The 20,573-nt window shown below is 36.8% G+C and overlaps 1 long non-coding RNA gene across 1 annotated transcript; it reads left to right on the forward strand.

Moving 5' to 3' along the window:
• Positions 1–379: 379 nt before the first annotated feature.
• On the forward strand, positions 380–19,734 carry LOC103095502 (uncharacterized). The gene is made up of 3 exons (XR_008916127.1): positions 380–515; positions 1,319–1,435; positions 18,403–19,734. It is a non-coding gene; the product is annotated as an uncharacterized LOC103095502 (long non-coding RNA).
• Positions 19,735–20,573: the final 839 nt, after the last annotated feature.

Genomic DNA, 20,573 nt, shown 5'->3' on the forward strand with positions numbered 1-20,573 from the left:
ACAGTGGCAAATGCTTTCGAGAAATCAAGAAGGACAAACTGAAACCATGAAACTCTGCAAATAAAAGATTACCGGTAGGGAATAGTTTCAGTTGATAATGAGGTCAAAAGACATAAAGTAAGGGATTGAGAATTAAGTAGGTGGAGGGAAGTAAATACATTGTGTTTGAGCAGCTGAGTCATTTTTTTCAAGATTAGCTGAGAGGGGGAGAGAAATGTAGGAGACTCAGTCTAAGCATAGCCTTGAGCAGCTGATGCTTATCTCATCCTGAGCCTATTCTTTAATTATTGTAAATATGAACAACCTGTGCAAGTATCTAAACCTGTATAAAAACAGAGGTTATGGTTCAGCAAAACTGCTTTTTTCCTTGCTACTATCAACAGTGGCCTTCCTTTCTGCTCTGTGTTCTCTCTAATTTCTCTCATTCTTCTTATCACCTTTGAGGATCCTGACAGGTTAGGCCTGACAAGTGGCATTTAATGTGGGGTCCAAGAAGGTACACTGAGGGAGTAGAGGTAAGAAGAACCTCCCCTAGTAGCAGAGACTCAGTAAGGTATACCAACCAGGTAAGAAGAACCTCCCTCCTCATGGCAAAGGAATCAAGTATAGTATAGGGAGTAATAGTCAGGAGTAAAGCTTGGGGCAAGCCAGGTCAAAGGAAAAATAATTATTTTTGCAAAAGATAAAATCTATGTTATGGGCTAAAGGCACCAAGGTTAGCCCTGCTCAATTTCAAAAATTCCTGGATCATGTCAGAGATGTCTGCCCTTGGTTCCCAAAGGAAGGTTCAGTGAATTTGGAAATTTGGAATCAAGTGGGAGAAAGAATGAGAGACTCCCATACATCAGAAGGGCCTACAGAAGTCCATGCTGAAGCACTTTCATTATAGAATTTTATTTGGGACTGCTTAGACCCTTATCCCACCTATCTTAACATGCCTCTACCCCAATGCCAGCAAATAAGGGTGGAACTATGGAGGCATCCTCTCTATACCCATCATTTAATTTATACCAGGCTTCTCCAGGAGGGCAAGATGTTGGACCCCTAAAAGAAAGCATAAAATTTAGAGTTAAGTCATTTATTCCCTCCCCTTCAGATACGTCTAATTCAAAAGAATAAATTCCTTTCCTCAGTCCCCTGGATGAAGTCCTCCCTCCAGAGTGTGGAGTAGAGTTGAAAAGTGGCTGCTCACTTCCTTCCCCTGCTTTCCACTCTAACAACACTGCTTACAGCTCTACTACCCTGTTGAACATGTCAAAACTCAGTGCAACATTTACAAACATTAATTTAAGGGTTATCCTCTCTGATGTGCTTACAGGTTACTCCTCCTATGTCCATGATGTCTCCTTTATAGCAGACCTTATCAAGAATGCAGAAGATGGGACGAAATGTTACAGTATTTTTCTTTTCCAGTGTTGGAGCAAACATGCACAGGGTAAGCTTACACAAGTGCATTATCCTATATGGTTCAAAACTTTAAAAGAATTAAAGCAAGCTACTTCTCAGAATGAGGCTACTGCCCCACTCACTCTGGCAAGTGAAAACACATGCTCATGATGCCGCCCCCCCCCCCCAGATGATTGGCAGCAGATAGCCAAGGCTTGTTTGTCAGGAGGAGACTATTTATTATGGAAGTCTGAATATATGGATAAAGTACAAGCTCAGGCAGAGAGGAATAGAAATTCTCAACTTGAAATTGATTATGATATCCTTGCCGGGAAAGGAGCTTATGCTGCTCTTCAAAATCAGTTGATTTATAATTTGCGAGCTGACCAGCAAATTGATACAATTGTATTGCAAGACTGGTGTAAACTTCCCTCCACCAATAAGACCCAGGAATTAAGCAATATTAGACAAGGGTGCAAGGAACCTTATCAGAATTTTGTTTCTTGACTGTTCCCAGCAGTCTCTAGAATTATTCAAGACTCTGAAGCTGGCACCCTTTTAATCTGTCAGCTTTCGAGAACACAAAATCTACTAGTCAGGCAGCCATTAGACCATATTGAAATAAAGCTTCTTTACATGATTATGTGAAGCCTTGGGCAGACATAGGACCCTCATATCTTCAATGTGTGGTGTTTGCTGCAGCAGTGGAAAAAATTGGACTACTTCCAAAGGGTTCTTGAGCTTTTTTCAGTGTGGACAAGAAGGGCATTTGACCAGGAAATGTAAGGGAAGGCTTGCAGGGCAGAGAGATATGCAAGGTAAGGCTACTTTCTGCAAACTTCCTAATTCAATATGGCCACACCACAAGCACTAAGTTTCAGATATAAAAGTGTATTTTGGCTGCAGCATGCCTCCTATGAAGAAAATATACAGAAGTAGAATTGGGGAGTTTTGGACAAAATAGTCAGTTTCTAGCAAAAAATAGAACTTTACATGACTCTATAAATACCAGTATAAATTCTTTAACTCAGCTTCCTCAGAATACACAAGAAAAGACAGACTTGTCATGTAAGGTAAAAAGGCTTTTGGGATTTCAACTAAAGCTATTGTAAGCCTATATGAGGTGCTCAAAGGAAAACTCTTAGAAGTCAGGGGAGGCAATCCCAGTCTAAAAACTGAGATAGGACCCTCCTGATCTAAGTAAGGTTAATGATCCCTGAGTAGGATTTTGGCATGGGCCTCTACATAGTCTGGGTTTGTACATTACTCAGTGTTCTTTTAAAAACCTGAGGACATCTCTTCATTGCCTACCTTTCCTTTTGTGATGAATTCCTATAAATAGCACAGAAAATAAATTATAAGACAGAGGTTCTGAGTTTTTATTTACCAAACAAACAAGGTCAAAGATTAGAGCTTAAATTTTCAGAAAAATCTGTATTGGGATAAAGAAAGTTTGTTTGCAAAAATGATATATATTGAATATTTTTATCAAAAAGATTTCCAAATATTTTAAAGGGGGGAAATATAAGAGGCTCAGCCTAAGCATACCCTTGAGCAGCTGGTGCATATTTCATCTTGAATCTACACTTAAATTATTGTAAAAATGAAACCTGTGGATGGATCTTTATGCTTCTATAAAAGCAGAGGTTATTCATTAATAAATCTACCTTTTGGGAGTGGAGTCAAGATTCATCCCTGCCTTTTTGGTCATCCTTCTCCTTCTGGTTAGCTTTTTTGGGGGGTCATTTTTCACTTTCTTTTCCTTATTTTCAAGCTGGTCAATTCTGCCTTTCAAGACACCATTTTCTTGTTTTAGTTCATGTGTCTGTTTCCAGATGACTTATTTTGCTCTTCAAGTTCTTTACCCAATTTTCTTCAACCTTTCTTAATTGGTTTCTTGAATTATGTTTTGAGTTCTTCCAATGCCCGAGTTCAATTCATTGGAGTTTCTACATGTAGAGAAGGATGACCAAAAAGGCAGGGATGAAACTTGGTCTTTAAAAGTTAGAATCAAAAAACTAGCAGCAAATGACTTCAAAGGCGGCAAGAGTCTATAAAACAAAATCAAAAGAATGAAAAAATTGAGGAAAATATGAAACACCTCATTGATAAAACTACAGTCCTAAAAAATAGAACCAGAAGAGACCATTTAAGAATTATTGGACTACCGGAAAATCATGACAAAAGAAAAAACTGTAAAGAGTAAAATTTAGGGGAGAGGGGGGAAACTGAGGCAGGTAGAAATTAGTTTCTCTCTGCAAGGAATATATATTTTTTAGAGGTTTATTAAAGTTAAGGATTAAGAATATACAAGTAAGAAACATGTGCCTAGGCCAGAGGCCTAGACCAAATAACCTCACATCATGGAAGAGACGCCTCTGCTCCCAAAAACGGAAGTCCAAAAGCGGGGCCGAGCCCTTCAAAAGCCTTTGCTTAAATATCTTCTCGATCTCGGCCCAGGTGAGATTACAAGGCATTCTGGGGAAGTGGAGCAAAGGCTCATGGGGATTGTAGTCCTGTATTCGAGTCTATTTTTTTACATCCCCCCGTGTGATCATTTGTGGAAAAATTAATTTTTCCCCAAAAGGATCATAAAAACATAATAAACTTAAAAGATTACAATAGTGTGAGGATAAGAGAAAAAAGAATAAAACCAATAATTTCTGAACACACTGACAAAAAGCCGTTAGGGGGCAGTCCCCTTTGGCATAAAAGTATACATACAAATAAATGTTCAATCAACCACACCCAAAGTTCAATTTTGTGCAACTTGTGGTCTGGAGGCTTCTTCATGGTGGCTTCTCCAACAGTTCAGTTTCTGAATTCAGGGAAGTAGCATCTTCTTTACCTAAAATTCTTCTCAAAAAGAATTTAAACTTTGCAATTTAAATAATGATATTTTTTACATTCCCCCGTGTTGTGGGTGATTGATCAAAATCCCCAAAATTCTCAATAGCCCAATTAATTACAATAGCAAACACACTTTCATATTTCACATAAGTTGCTGTGTGACATTTTTAAAACCTATGAATTGATGGACATTTGTCACAATTTTTACAAACGTAGCAATCTTTCAACCTTGGTAATAAACATATATTTTTTTTTAAAACAAAGTAAAACTCATCTTGGGTTAAGAACATAATCAAGAAATCTATATATCATCCTGGTAGAAGTAAAATAGTGAGCTGAAGAGCATAAATAAAGGGGTGCTCCTTGTTCTTGGAGGCTTTTCCCAAGGGTACAAATGCCCTGAAATTAACTGCCCAACTTCCATTCGCATGTGGGAAGGTTGGGGGTTATAAAATACATTTCACTTCAGCTACTAGAATGGGCCTTACCTCGTGGTAGGGGCAGGCAAAAATAACCAGACTGTTAAAAAAAAATTCCAAAATCATATTTAAAAAACCCTTAAAATCAAATCATTTGAGGTATTTAGCACATTAAAATCCCAAAGGTTGTTAATACAATTATAACCAGTTCTGAAGTCCATCTATCCTCAGCAAAATAGAGAAAAGCTGTTTTTTCATATATGGGCTTATTCACAATAATATTTGTTCAACACAGTTATAGGGGAAAAACAACAGAATTTCAAAACTCAGTACATTCAAATTCAATTCAATCAACCTTCAGTTCACAGAATAATATTCAATCCAGTAATATATGAACTTAAAATCACAAAGTTATATCTTAAACAAAACAATGCAATAGAATACAGAGATTTTTATAAACCATTGGAGTCTGAAATGCCTTAGAATATAGCCTTTAGTCTCTTCAAAGTTCCTTGGGTTGTTTTTTTGTTTGTTTTTAATTATCCATTTAAATGTCTATTGTCCGAAGGTAGAGTAGTAAGGGCTAGGCTATGGGGTTCAAGGGATCCGTCCAGGGCCCCACAGCTGGGAAGCATCGGAGGCCAGATTTTAGCTAGAGACCTCCGGTCTCTGGGCCTGGCTTCCAGTTCGCTGGGCCACCCATTTTCCTCCCCAAAGGTAAAGTTGAATCTTTGGGCTGAGTCTGCTCCCAGACAGGCAGGTAAAATCAATGAAATTGCCAGAAGAGTCAAAAATCCTTTTAAACAGCCCATTGCTTTTTAGGTTTCTGTTTGAAAAGTCTGTTTCTTCTCTCTAGTCTTTTCTCTCTTTCCCCTCTGATCACCCTGTGGCCAATACCTCCAGCCACGTGGAGGCTTAGCCTAAGGGAAAATTACCCTGTCTCCTTTCCCTCTCTTCTCTCCCCTCCGCCCATGTGGCCAATACTGTTACCAGCTGGTCGCAATGAGTCCTGAGCGATCTGCTCCAAGGATCTGGGTGATGAGCCGGCTGGGGTCACGCTTGTGGGTCTGGGGCGCAGAAATAGGCAGGCAGCGGCTGGTGAGAGGCCAGGAGCAGGAGCGGCTGCGGGGGTGGGCAAGGCCGGGACCAGGTACCAGGTGAGGACGATCAGGGCTGCAGGCTGCAGGCAGGAAGCGGCAGGGCAGGTCCGGAGCCTGTAGCAGCTTTGCGAGGGTAGAAAACCTTGGCCAGAGACATATGGCTCAAAAAAAAAATTTCTAGGTACTAGCTATTAAAACTGAATTTAAGATCAGAAAAGAAATCAGAAGATTGAAAGTTCTTTTTCCCGTAGTGGTTAGCCAAAACTGTAAAGAGTAAAATTTAGGGGAGAGGGGGGAAACTGAGGCAAGTAGAAATTAGTTTCTCTCTGCAAGGAATATATATTTTTTAGAGGTTTATTAAAGTTAAGGATTAAGAATATACAAGTAAGAAACATGTGCCTAGGCCAGAGGCCTAGACCAAATAACCTCACATCATGGAAGAGACGCCTCTGCTCCCAAAAACGGAAGTCCAAAAGCGGGGCCGAGCCCTTCAAAAGCCTTTGCTTAAATATCTTCTCGATCTCGGCCCAGGTGAGATTACAAGGCATTCTGGGGAAGTGGAGCAAAGGCTCATGGGGATTGTAGTCCTGTATTCGAGTCTATTTTTTTACAAAACCTGGACATCATTGTACAGAAAATTATCCAAGAAAACTGTCCTGGCATTCTTGAACAAGAGGGTAAAGTAGAGATTGAAAGAATCCACAGATCACCTACTGAATTTAATCCCCAACTGACAACTTCCAGGAATATTACAATCAAATTCAAGAACTACCAGACCAAGGAAAGCATACTACAAACTACTAAGAAGAAACCATTCAGATATCATGGAACCACAATTAGGATAACACAGGGCCTGGCTGCACCCACACTGAAGGACTGGAGGGCATGTAATATAATATTTCAGAAAGCAATGGTACTGGGTCTACAACCAAGAATCAAGTACCCAGCAAAATTGACTATATTCTGGCATTGGAAAGTATGGTCATTTAATAAAATAGAAGACTTCCAAGCATTCCTAAAGAAAAGACCTGGCATAAATAGAAAATTTAATGCCCAAATACAGAACTCAAGAGAATCACCACAAGGTAATTAAAAAATGGGGAAAAAAACAAAAACTTTTTAAGGGGACCAATAAGTTACAATGATTTGTATTCCTATAAGAAAAAAATGATATTGGTAACTCTTAAAAATTGTTATCAGGGTAGCTAGAAGAGGTATACTTAGAGAAAACAATGACAAACTGTATAGGATTAAATGTCAAGTATATATATATATATATATATATATATATATATATATATATATATATATATATAAACTAGAGGTAAAAAAGGCTATACTAAGAGAAACGGGAAAAGAAATAAAATGGGGTAATTTTATATTTCATAAAAAATATCATGGGGGGATGGGAAGAGGAGACCAATACAATGGAAGGGTGAAAGAGGTTGGAGAGAGTCTCCAAGAAAATTTTAATCATTACAGTGGAAAGGGTCAGAAAAGTTCAAATAAAAGGAAAACCTCCAAGTTCAATCATCATCAACATCAACATCAGCACCATCATCATCAACATCTTCATCAGCATCTAAGTATCTTTTACTGGCTCAGGAAAGATTATTGCTATCATAATACCATCCTGTGAAGAATACTGAATTAGAACCAAAAGACCTAAACTTTAGGCTTGAGTGCCACTATGTGTCCTTTGGGAGTAAAAAGAAAGCCTTCTTTTTCCTGTACTCAGTTTCCTCATTAATGTATGAGTGAAGCTTACCTGGACTCTGCATTAAGTTAATCAGGTGTAACGAAGAGATCCTGATATATATTAGATACTTGATAAATATTTAGTGACAAACCAAAAATAATTTAAAAAACCTAAGACAACATATTAACTGATGCCAAGTGAAGTGAGCAGATATGCATCATATTGTTTTACAATATTATAACAGCAATATTATAATGTTGATCAACTTTGAAAGGATTAGCACAATGATTCAAGACATTCTGAAGGAGTCATGATAAAAAATGCAACCTCTTGAGAAAGATTTGAAAAACTTTGTGTACATTTAAGCATACTATTTTTGTCTCTTTTTTGACAATATGGCTAATATAGAAATGTTTCTATGATTTTATATGTATGATTTATATCATATATCATAAGCATATCTTCTCAATGAGCAGAGTAGCAATGTGAGGAAAGAATAGAATTTGCAACTCAAAGTTTTAAAAAATAATGAAAAATAATTTTTGAAATTTCTTAAAAGAAGGTTTTTATAAAGAGTTGCCTTTTGCTTACTACCGGAAACAGTGGCCCTCCTGACCCCTCTATGTTCTCTCTTATTTTTCTCTCATTTTTCTTACTCCATCTCATTCTTATCACCTTTGATCTCAAGACAGAGAAACATATAGGATATTTGTATACCACATGTTCTGATGTAACTATAACAGTTTGTATTTATATTAATTAGAGACTAAACTTAAAAGTTATAAGGGAGGTAGGATATAGTTCTAATATTATATAGCTCATAAACTGCCACAAATGTGTTTACCACCATGACAGTGTTTTCTTTATCATTTAATCAGTCATATTAAATTAGACTTTATAAATGTGGTATTTTCTAAAGTGATATAGCTAAATATATATTGCCTCTAAAAACATTTTTGACAAATTAATTCCTTTTCATACCCTTGTACATAGTGTAAGGGGGGAAAGGCTTGTTTTTTAAAGGATTGGACTGGATTATTTAAGAATGTGGTTGCCAGGAATTTAATTTATTCCAAAGAGATTTATTTACAATTTATTTACAAAATATAGAGAGTCAATTAAGAAAATCAGAGAGAGAGAGAGAGAGAGAGAGAGAGAGAGAGAGAGAGAGAGAGAGAGAGAGAGAGAGAGAGGGGATAGGGTAAGATATCTAGCTTGAGCACTAAGTAATTTACTCAGGCCCCTGGCTCACTCTGGGCAGGGAGAGTTAGTCCTTAGGCCTTGGCAAAGCCAACGACTTATGGAAGTCTCTGTCAAGAGATATGTCTCTCCTTGTGTTAGTTTTTTTTTTCCCAGAAAATCCAGCAGGTAAGTCACCTTTTCACTCACCATGGGTCAGTCCAAAGGAAGAGATTTTAGAACAGCCTCACCAGGAACAGAGTCTTGGGTCTGATCAGCAGATTCTCTACCAGCCTCCACTCCAAAGAATGAAGAACTCAAAGTTAAAACTGAACTCACTCCCTATTAAATACATTTCCTTTTGTGTCACTTCCTGTCTCTTCCTCCACTTTTTATGTGCATGTATCATAGTCTAAAGCCTTGTTACGACTGCCCAAGAGGCAGTCAGTCATTATCTGATCATGATTCATTATCCACTGTGGCATACGTGGGTCAAAGACCTCCCACTTAATGATTAAGTGGGATGTTTACACTTTTGGTGATTAAATCTAAAAATGGGCAGGGATTACAATTTAATCTTCACAATCAGGGGAGAGTTAATTAATTTCATTTTCAAAATTAGGGGAGAGTTAAATTTAATCTTTACATAGGCAATAAGAAAGAAGCCTATAGGGAAAGAGATATGGGAGGATATGGGAGAAAGGAATAACAGGAGGAAAAAGGCATTCATGAGAAATGAATAAGTAAATTATCAGTCAAAAGGCGTAAAGATAATGTTCTTAATGTAAGAACCTATTGAGGAAAAAATTTAGTTGGAACTCTAATAAATTCCTCCTTTCTTGCCTCTAATCTTGTCAAAATTTTGTTGTTACAAAGGGAGAGAAAGCCATATATTGGAATGTCTCTCTCAACTCCTCAGGTTAGTTTTTTTCCATAAAATCCAGCAGTTAAGAGTCAGATTTTCACTCACTATCTGTCAGTTAAAATGAAAAGATTTTTTTTATTTTTTTTATTTTTTTTAAATATATTTTATTTGATCATTTCCAAGCATTATTCGATAAAGACATAGATCATTTTCTTTTCTTCCCCCTACCCCCCATAGCTGACGCGTAAGTCCACTGGGCATTAGATGTTTTCTTGATTTGAACCCATTGCTTTGTTGATAGTATTTGCATTAGAGTGTTCATTTAGAGTCTATCCTCTGTCATGTCCCCTCAACCTCTGTATTCAGGCAGTTGCTTTTTCTCGGTGTTTCCACTCCCATAGTTTATCCTTTGCTTATGAATGGTGTTTTTTTTCTCCTGGATCCCTGCAAGTTGTTCAGGGACATTACACCGCCACTAATGGAGAAGTCCATCACGTTCGATTATACCACAGTGTATTAGTCTCTGTGTACAATGTTCTCCTGGTTCTGCTCCTCTCGCTCTGCATCACTTCCTGGAGGTTGTTCCAGTCTCCATGGAACTTCTCCACTTTATTATTCCTTTTAGCACAATAGTATTCCATCACCAACATATACCACAGTTTGTCCAGCCATTCCCCAATTGATGGGCATCCCCTCGTTTTCCAGTTTTGGGCCACCACAAAGAGCGCAGCTATGAATATTTTTTACAAGTCTTTTTGTCCATTATCTCTTTGGGGTACAGACCCAGCAGTGCTATGGCTGGGTCAAAGGGTAGATATTCTTTTGTCGCCCTTTGGGCATAGTTCCAAATTGCCCTCCAGAATGGTTGGATCAGTTCACAGCTCCACCAGCAATGAATTAATGTCCCTGCTTTGCCACATCCCCTCCAGCATTCATTACTTTCCTTTGCTGTTATGTTAGCCAATCTGCTAGGTGTGAGGTGATACCTCAGAGTTGTTTTGATTTGCATCTCTCTGATTATAAGAGATGTAGAGCACTTCTTCATGTGCTTGTTAATAGTTTTGATTTCTTTATCTGAGAACTGCCTATCCATTTCCCTTGCCCATTTATCAATTGGAGAATGGCTTGATTTTTTGTACAATTGATTTAGCTCATTATAAATATGAGTAATTAAACCTTTGTCAGAGGTTTCTATGAAGATTTTTTCCCAATTTGTTGTTTCCCTTCTGATTTTAGTTATATTGGTTTTGTTTGTACAAAAGCTTTTTAGTTTGATGTAGTCAAAATTATTTATTTTAAGTTTTGTGATTCTATATCTTGCTTGGTTTTAAAGCCTTTCCCCTCCCAAAGGTCTGACATGTATACTATTCTGTGTTTACCCAATTTACTTATGGTTTCCTTCATTATGTTTAAGTTACTCACCCATTTTGAATTTATCTTGGTGTAGGGTGTGAGGTGTTGATCTATTCCTAGTCTCTCCCACACTGTCTTCCAATTTTCCCAACAGTTTTTATCAAATAGTGGATTTTTGTCCCAAAAGCTGGGATCTTTGGGTTTATTGTATACTGTCTTGCTGGGGTCGCTTTCCCCCAGTCTATTCCACTGATCTTCCTTTCTGTTTCTTAGCCAGTACTAAATTGTTTTGATGACTGCTGCTTTGTAATATAGTTTTAGGTCAGGGACTGCAAGACCCCATCATATGTGTTTTTTTTTTCATTATTTCCCTGGATATCCTTGATCTTTTGTTCTTCCAAATGAACTTTGTTATGTTTTTTTCTAAATCAGTGAAGAAGTATTTTGGTAGTTCAATGGGTATGGCACTAAATAGATAAATAAGTTTGGGTAGGATGGTCATTTTTATTATATTGGCTTGTCCTATCCATGAGCAGTTAATGTTTTTCCATTTGTTCAAGTCTAGTTTTAGTTGTGAGGCGAGTGTTTTGTAGTTGTGTTCATATAGTTCCTGTGTTTGTCTTGGGAGGTAGATTCCTAGGTATTTTATTTTGTCTAAGGTGATTTTGAATGGGATTTCTTTTTCTAGTTCTTGCTGCTGAGCTGTGTTGGAGATATATAGAAAAGCTGATGATTTATGTGGGTTTATTTTGTATCCTGCAACTTTGCTAAAGTTGTTGATTATTTCAATTAGCTTTTTGGTTGAATCTCTAGGATTCTTTAAGTAGACCATCATGTCATCCACAAAGAGTGATAACTTGGTCTCCTCCTTGCCTATTTTGATGCCTTCGATTCCTTTATCTTCTCTAATTGCTACTGCTAGTGTTTCTAGTACAATGTCAAATAGTAGAGGTGATAATGGGCATCCTTGTTTCACTCCTGATCTTATTTGGAATGCATCTAGTTTATCCTCATTGCAGATGATATTAGCTGTTGGTTTTAGATATATACTGTTTATTATTTTTAGGAACGACCCTTCTATTCCTATGCTTTCTAGTGTTTTTAATAGGAATGGGTATAGTATTTTATCAAAGGCTTTTTCTGCATCTATTGAGATAATCATGTGGTTCTTGCTGGTTTGCTTGTTGATGTGGTCAATTATGTGGATGGTTTTCCTAATGTTGAACCAGCCCTGCATCCCTGCTATGAATCCTACTAGATCATGGTGAATGATCCTTCTGATCACTTGCTGGAGTCTTTTTGCTAGTATCCTATTTAAGATTTTTGCATCTATATTCATTAGGGAGATTGGCCTATAGTTTTCTTTCTCTGTTTTTGACCTGCCTAGTTTTGGAATCAGTACCATGTTTGTGTAGTAAAAGGAGTTTGGTAGAACTCCCTCTTTGCTTATTATGTCAAATAGTTTGTATAGTATTGGGATTAACTGTTCTCTGAATGTTTGATAGAATTCACAGGTGAATCCATCAGGCCCTGGGGATTTTTTCTTAGGGAGTTCTTTGATGGCCTGTTGGATTTCATTTTCTGATATGGGATTATTTAAGAATTCTATTTCCTCTTCTGTTAGTCTAGGCAGTTTGTATTTTTGTATATATTCATCCATTTCTCCTAAATTGGTGTATTTATTGCCAAATAATTGGGCAAAGTAATTTTTAATGATTGCCTTAATTTCCTCCTCATTGGAGGTGCTGTCCCCCTTTTCATCTTTAATGCTGTGAATTTGCTTTTCTTCCTTCCTTTTTTTGATTAGATTGACCAGTACTTTGTCTATTTTGTTTGTTTTTTTCAAAGTACCAGCTTCTTGTCTTATTTATTAAATCAATAGTTCCATCACTTTTGATTTTATTAATTTCTCCCTTAATTTTTAGGATTTCTAATTTGGTTTTCTGCTGGGGGTTTTTAATTTGATCGCTTTCGAGTTTTTTCAATTGCATTTCCAATTGATTGATCTCTGCTCTCCCTTGGTTGTTAATATAAGCATTCAGGGATATGAATTTGCCTCTGATTACCACTTTGGCTGCATCCCAAAAGGTTTGAAAGGATGTTTCGCCATTGTCATTTTCCTCGATGAAATGATTAATTGTTTCTATGATTTCTTCTTTAAACGGTTTTGGAGTATCATATTGTTTAATTTCCAATTGGTTTTAGATTTGGTTTTCCATGTACCATTACTAATCATTATTTTTATTGCCTTGTGATCTGAGAAGGCTGCATTCATTATTTCTGCTTTTTGGCATTTGTGTGCTATGTTTCTGTGACCTAATGTATGGTCAATTTTTGTGAATGTGCCATGTGGTGCTGAGAAGAAGGTGTATTCCTCTTTATCCCTATTTATTTTTCTCCATATGTCTATTAATTCTAATTTTTCTAAGATTTCATTCACTTCTTTTACCTCTTTCTTATTTATTTTTTGATTTGATTTATCTAAATTTGATAATGGTTGGTTTAAGTCTCCCACTAATGTGGTTTTACTGTCTATTTCTTCCTTCAATTCTCCTAGTTTCTCCATTAGAAATTTGGGTGCTAAATTATTTGGTGCATACATGTTGATTAATGATATTTCCTCATTGTCTTTAGTCCCTTTTAACAAAAGATAATTACCTTCCCTATCCCTTTTGATCAGGTCTATTTTTGCATTGGCTTTATCGGATATCATGATTACCACTCCTGCCTTCTTTCTATCAGTTGAGGCCCAGAAGGTCTTACTCTATCCTTTAATTCTGACCTTCTGGGTGTCAACCCGCCTCATGTGTGTTTCTTGAAGACAACATATGGTAGGGTTTTGGGTTCTAATCCATTCTGCTATTCGTCTACGTTTTATGGGTGAGTTCATCCCATTCACGTTCAAAGTTATGATTGTCATTTGTGGACTCCCTGGCATTTTGATTGCCTTCCCTAATTCTAACCTTTTCTTCTTCGGCTCTACCTTTTAGTCCAGTGATTTACTTTGAATCAGTGCCCCTTGTCCCCTCCCTTGATGTTTCCCTTTTTAGTCCCTCCCTTTTTCTTCCCTCCCCCTCCCCCCTCTCTTTCCCTCCCTTTTTGTTCTCCCTCCCCCCCTCCCCCCCTTGGTTTTCCCTTCTCCTTACCCTTGTTGGGTAAGATAGAATTAAAGATCCCAATGAATCTGGATGTTTTTCCCTCTGAGTTGATTTCCCTGAGATTGAGGTTTAAGTAAACCCCCCCCTCTCTTCCTCTCCTTCTTATAGGAGTTTTCTTCCCCTCCCCTTCCCATGTGAATCTTTGTGTGAGAATCATTATTCTATTTGATCTTTCCTTACCCCCTATTTATACATTACATTTTCCCCACAAGTTAGTATACATAGATTGATATAAATGTAGTCCTTATAGAAGAGAGTTTGAGTAAAAGAAGAAGATAACATTTTTCCCCTTTCCTTAATATTTACCTTTTCAGGTATTCTTTGCTCTTTGATTTTCGGTATCAAACTTTCCACTGAGCTCTGGTCTTTTCTTTGCAAAATGTTGGAAGTCTTCTATTTTGTTGAATGCCCATACTTTCCCTTGGAAGTATATAGTCAGTTTTGCTGGGTAGCTGATTCTTGGTTGGAGACCCAGCTCTCTTGCCTTTCTGAAGATCATGTTCCATGCCTTACGATCATTCAGAGTAGAACTTGCAAGGTCTTGTGTGACCCTGATTGGCATTCCTTTATATCTAAATTGTCTTTTTCTGGCTTCCTGTAGGATTTTTTCTTTTGTTTGATAGCTTTGGAATTTGGCAATTACATTCCTGGGAGTTGTCTTTTGGGGGTTTAGTGTAGAAGGTGTTCTGTGAGCTCTGTCAGTGGCTGTATTGCCCCCTTGTTCTAGAATCTCTGGGCAATTTTCTTTGATTATATCTTATATCACCATGTCCAGTTTGGTGTTTATTTCTGGCTTTTCTGGAAGTCCAATTATTCTTAAATTCTCTCTTCTCCCTCTATTTTCCAGATCTATCACCTTGTCGGTGAGATATTTTATGTTCTCTTCTAATTTCTTGGTGTTTTGGCTTTGCTTTATTAGTTCTTGCTTTAAAGCCTGGTTTTCTTTTACAGTTTGGTCAAACTGGTTTTGTAGATGTGTGAATTTCTTTTGCATTATTTCCCACTTTTCCTCCCAGAGGGCTTCCATCTTTTTGGTCATTTCTGATTCAAATTCTTCATGGGTTTGTGGAGAGTTTCTATTTCCTTTGGAAGATTTTGGAGCATTTTCTTGTATATCTTCTATCTGCTCTATATTTTGTATTTTGGCTCCATAGAATGTGTCCAATGTCGCCCCTTTCTTCTTATTTTTCTTGGTATTTTGGGGCTTCTGTGCTTCTGTGGAGTTTGCCATCTCTGAATGTGGAGGATTAGCTTTTCTTATCTCTGTCTGGTGTTCAGAGGCTTTAGTCCTGGGCAGATGTTGGTTCTATGAGCTTTCCCTGGGTTAAACTGAATATGCCTCACTGGAACTGGAATGGAAGGGTTGGACCACGAGGCCACACTCTCCCCCCGGCTCGCTTTCCGAAGTTGCCTTCAGAATCGCTGGCCATGAGGCTGTTTCGTTGGCCTGTGGGGGGATGGGCTGCAGCTTCCCCAAGCTCCGAGGGCAGGGACTTTCACTGAGACTTGGATAGCAGGATCCAGCCCGTGAGGCTGTCTTGCCCGCCCTGAGGGTTGCTGTTGTTTGGACCAGCTCTCTGCAGCGGGAGCCCCAGGCAGTAACTTTCACTGGGACTCGGGTAGAAGGCCCTGAGGGTTGTTGTTCCAATGACCCTGCTCTCTGAGCCGGGCCGGGCTGCGCCTTCCCGGAGCCTTGGACTCTGCACTCCTACCCCTGAGGTCCGAGTGATCTCGGGTTCTGGCTTTTGAGGTGGAGCCGTGCCTTTTGAACTGGGTCCAGGTCCAGGAGGAGGGTTCCCAGGGTCTCTGCTGTTGATCGTTTTGAATTTCGGCGCCTTAAGTGCTTATAGTTTGAGATTGGTCGGGAAGGGTTTTCCGGAGATCTGAACTTTAGCTTTCTCTAAGCCGCCATCTTAACCGGAAGTGAAAAGGAAAAGATTTTAGAATAGCCTCACCAGGAAACAGGGTCTCGGGTCCAGTCACCACATTCTTCCCCAACCTCTACTTCAAAGAATGAAGAACTGCCAGTAGAACTCCATTCAGCAAGTTGTAACTCCCTTTTAAAGACACTGTGTCTTGCATCATTTCCTATGCCTTCCCCTAATTCTATGTCTACCAATCACAGTTAAAAGTCCTACTTTGGGACTGCCCAGGAGGCAGTCAGTCGATTCTGATTCATTACCCGCTATTGCACACGTGGGTCACAGACCTCCCACTTAATCATTAAGTAGGATGTTTACATGTTTGGTGATTAGATCTAAAAATGTGCACATCTCCATACTCAACTTTTAAGTAGGGTGTTTACACATTTGGTGATTAAAATCTAAAAATATGCAGGGGTTACAATTTAATCTTCACAATCAGGGGAGAATTAAATTTAATCTTCACAATAGGAAGATGCCACTCAAAGTTTCTGGCTATTGGAATTGTTTTCCCTCCTTAATGGGTAGCTTAAAAAAATCCTCATAAGGGTGGTCTAATTTCTTTGCTCTTCTCTAGAATTCTGAATCTGTGATCAGTCTTTCTTAGCTTAGTGATACAGGCATAACTGTTAGTTCTTTTTGCTGGAAGTGGGGAACAGTACTAGGATGTCTATTAGAAGATTGGAAGGTCAAAATATTTGAAGGATATAGGAACCTACTGTAACTTAATAGGGCAGAATGGGAGAGGGAGAGGCATAGACTAAAGTCAATCTGAAATGTGTATCTCTCCCAATAACAATGTATGTGGATATTTGTGTGTGTGCATATTTAGCTGGTGAGGGATGCTGATTATGAGGGCAAGCTGATAGAGGAACTGGGATACAATAGAATCAAGGACACAAGTAGATGAGCTGATCTTCACAAAGAGAAGAATTATTTCTTCATTAAAGCTTAGAACAAAGGTCAGAAACATTGGATATCTGACCAAGGGGAATTGTTTGTTGATTAGAGGAGAAAAAAGAATGAATGGCTTTCATTTTCTCTATAAAATATGAGGAGATATGTTTATTTTTCTCAATCTCACAACACTCAAAGGACTACACAGTAAAGATATATATTAAAATGTATTTACTGAATGAAATTGAACATAAAAGATAATGTATTACATTTCCCAAAAAGCTTAATATGGGTCATCAGAAAAAGGACTAAAACAAAAATAGATATTCTTGTTGAAGTCTGAGTTCTCACTTTTGCTTCATCAAAGAAATAGGTTATCATCAAGGTTTGAAGCTACTGGAAAGGAGATTTAAGAAGTATAATCCCCTCCGCACTGTTATAAAATAGCAAAGAGGAATAAAGGAACAATTTCACCACAAAGCCTCTTAAAAGCACTATCCTTCCTTTTCCATGGGAAGTTTTTACTTACTGATTAATCATTTTGATAGCACGTGAAGTACAATGGTTATTGGAAAGCGTCTTCAACAGCTACAACATAACCCTATTGTGCTTGAAGACTACACTAACTTGTCATATTGCATGTTGGATATGTTTCCTGTGAGCATCCTTTTGAGTCTTTTATAGTATCTTTTATATAAAGCAATTGACTGCCTTTGCTATTGATCTAGATACTTTTGTTGCTACTGTAAGTGGGATTTACTTTGCTATCTGCCCTAGTCTGGAAGTCTAACATCCACTCACTGATCCAGTTCCACTATTGTTAATCTCTGGTGCTTTGACCTTCACTCTTTCCTTACCCAGAATGGTTAGCATTTCTTCATAGAGTTTCATCTCTTCACAAAAGTGGTGCTCTAAGTGCTAGATTTATTTTGGATATTTGATTGATTGGCTTATTTCTCCTAAAGCTCAGAACTCCTGAGGTCAAATGATAAAACAAAAAGGCAACAAGAGCAAGAACAATAATAAAATGTAATAAAATTGTTATTATTAAAGCTAGAATTTTTATTTTGCTTTAATTGTTTACAAATCACTTTTTCAATGTTATCACATTTGATTTACATTTACTATTTCAAATGAACCACCAATATCAGTTTCCTGAGAAGTAACCTGTATAAGCACATAGAGTTACCATCTTTACTTCAAATTAAATACTTAGCAAGAATTTTTTTGGACAATTTTGTGATTTATTTTGGATAGGACTTCCCTAAAATGAAACTCCCTTTTCCAATGTAGCTCTATGTCTATTGGGAAATATAGTCAGAGAGAGTTGCTTTGTAGCATTGAAAAACTGAAATAATCACTGTCACACAACTAATATATATCACAGTTGGGACTTGAAAATACATTTTCTTGCTCTAATCCTAGCTCTCTAACCATTATGCATTGTTGGTTCATTTGTCAAGGGATTCCTGAAAATTCCATGATGTTTATTTGTTTGTTTATAAACTCAGATTACATTCTTCCCTTGAAGTTGAGAAAGCCATATAAAATACTTAGTCTTTTTGTTCCTTCAGGATAAGAATAATTCAATGAATGAAAAGGAAACGAAGCAAAAAAAAAGAAGTATTCTAAATAGAGATAATAAAATAGTTGCCCACCAGAGTAATAGAAGATTTAGAAATTGACTTCAGCAAATTGCTCCACCTGAAACTCATGTTCCTGGGACTACTCTTCTTCCCTCCTTTTGCTTGCAGGAAGTAAGAGGTAAATATCTGAGAATTTTACCCTAATCCTCCTGCTTTTAAGGACAACACTCAAAGAATTCTTCTCATTTCTCACCTCGCAATTTCCCTGGACATTGTCATCTTCAGAAATACATGATTCTACAAAATAAATTTGACTGATAAATTCATTTTCCACCCAAAATGAATGATTCATCCTCATTGTCCATGCTTTCCATTCTTTCTCCATCACTGGGTAACCAAACCCCTCAGATCTCTTTTTTATGTGTTTTCTCTCTCATTAGATTATGAGTTCTTTGAAGGCAGAGAATGTCTTATGTATGTGTGTATGTGTTTATTTTTTGTATTCCCATCACTTAGTACAGTGCCTGTAGAAGGTACTCAGTAAATGATTATTGACTAACTCTGGCTAATAAGGGATTTTTTTCAGGATTATAACAATATGAATTTATATATCTGTTAAAGAAACTCTCCTAATAAACATACAAATCTAAGAGAGATAGATATACTTATTTCCTATGGCTATCAATGGAGATTCTGCACCCAAATATGTGCCAGTTTTGTAATCTTAACTTTGGTTTCAGTTTTCACAATTATTTATGATAGTAATTATTTATGCAGTCTAAATTAAAGATTGATGACTAACTTTTATAAAAATTCAGTGATATTTTGTACTTTTTGAGGCCTGCAAGATATATTTTGGTGTATAGAGATACATATTTACTTGTACATGCATCATGTATTTAAAATATATGAATATGATGAATTATTTCAACAATTATCTATAATGTCTAGATGACAAAATTATTTAATGTTGCTACTATCTCAATATTATATGTTCAAATTGGGAATTTAATTGGCTGCTGAAAACAAGTCTCTTTTTAGTGTTTTATAGTACCAGACAAACCATGAGAGTTAATATACTAAAATTAATCTAAAAGTTATCAGTAAGACAGCAATAGAGGTAACCTTTTCAAAAACATGAAATTCAGATTTAGAAGTTAACTGAATAATTACTATTGTAACAGAAAAGCAACTAGAAATAAAGTTTAAAAATTCAGTTCAATTGTATTAAATTAACTTTCTTATTTTTTACTAACTTTCATCAAATATCAAATGTAAAATTTATGATCAGTAAATCAAGAAATATGTGAAATTGTATAACTCATCTAATTATTAACATATTAAACTTTTACTTAATAAGTGCATTTCAAATTTTATGAATGAGTCATTCTTTAAATTATTTTAGATAGCAAAAATAGTTTGCTTTATGCTTCATAAAAATAAACATGACAAATAGAATAAAAATAATAATACAACTACAGATTATTTTCTGAAAACTGATATATTTCATATACTCTGCCTTAGTCAATCAATTGTCAGGCCTAACTCTATTATTTTGCCTTAACTTCGAATGACCTAAGTGCTTTCAATATCAGTTTCTCTAAACAAGGAGGGCAGAATTTAATTTTTCTTTTTTTTTCTTGGTACCCATTCTCTAATGATTTCTGTGAAGCGTATAGATGACCTTCATCTCTAGTGATCATATAGAAATACTCTATCACATCCTCATGGCCTGAACTGACTTCTAGGTCTTAACTAACTCTTCTTTAGTGTTTTAGTTCTTTGAAGAGCTTTAATACATAGAAATCACCTCTTGAAATCCAGGTCACAGACTCAATCTGCTTTATGGCACCACTAACTTAGCTCACAACTAAAATTCCACTATTTTCTATCAGTTTATTTTCAGATATTGACTTTTCAAGCATTGACCTTAAAGTTAAGTGTCAAGCACTCAATTATTTCTTCATATCCACTAAAATCTCCTAGGAATTGACTGAATTCTTCTCTAATATTTTTTTTTTTTTGCTGATGGACAAAAAAAATTTCCTTTAAAGCAATTTAAGTTTATATAATATTAAAAATCAGCACAGGCTTCCAAGCTGTCATACATGACTATAAAGTATAATTTACTCATTTTCAGAAACTACTCTCTAGTTTAG

Source organism: Monodelphis domestica, chromosome 2 (assembly GCF_027887165.1).
Source record: "Monodelphis domestica isolate mMonDom1 chromosome 2, mMonDom1.pri, whole genome shotgun sequence".
Taxonomy (NCBI): Eukaryota; Metazoa; Chordata; class Mammalia; order Didelphimorphia; family Didelphidae; genus Monodelphis; species Monodelphis domestica.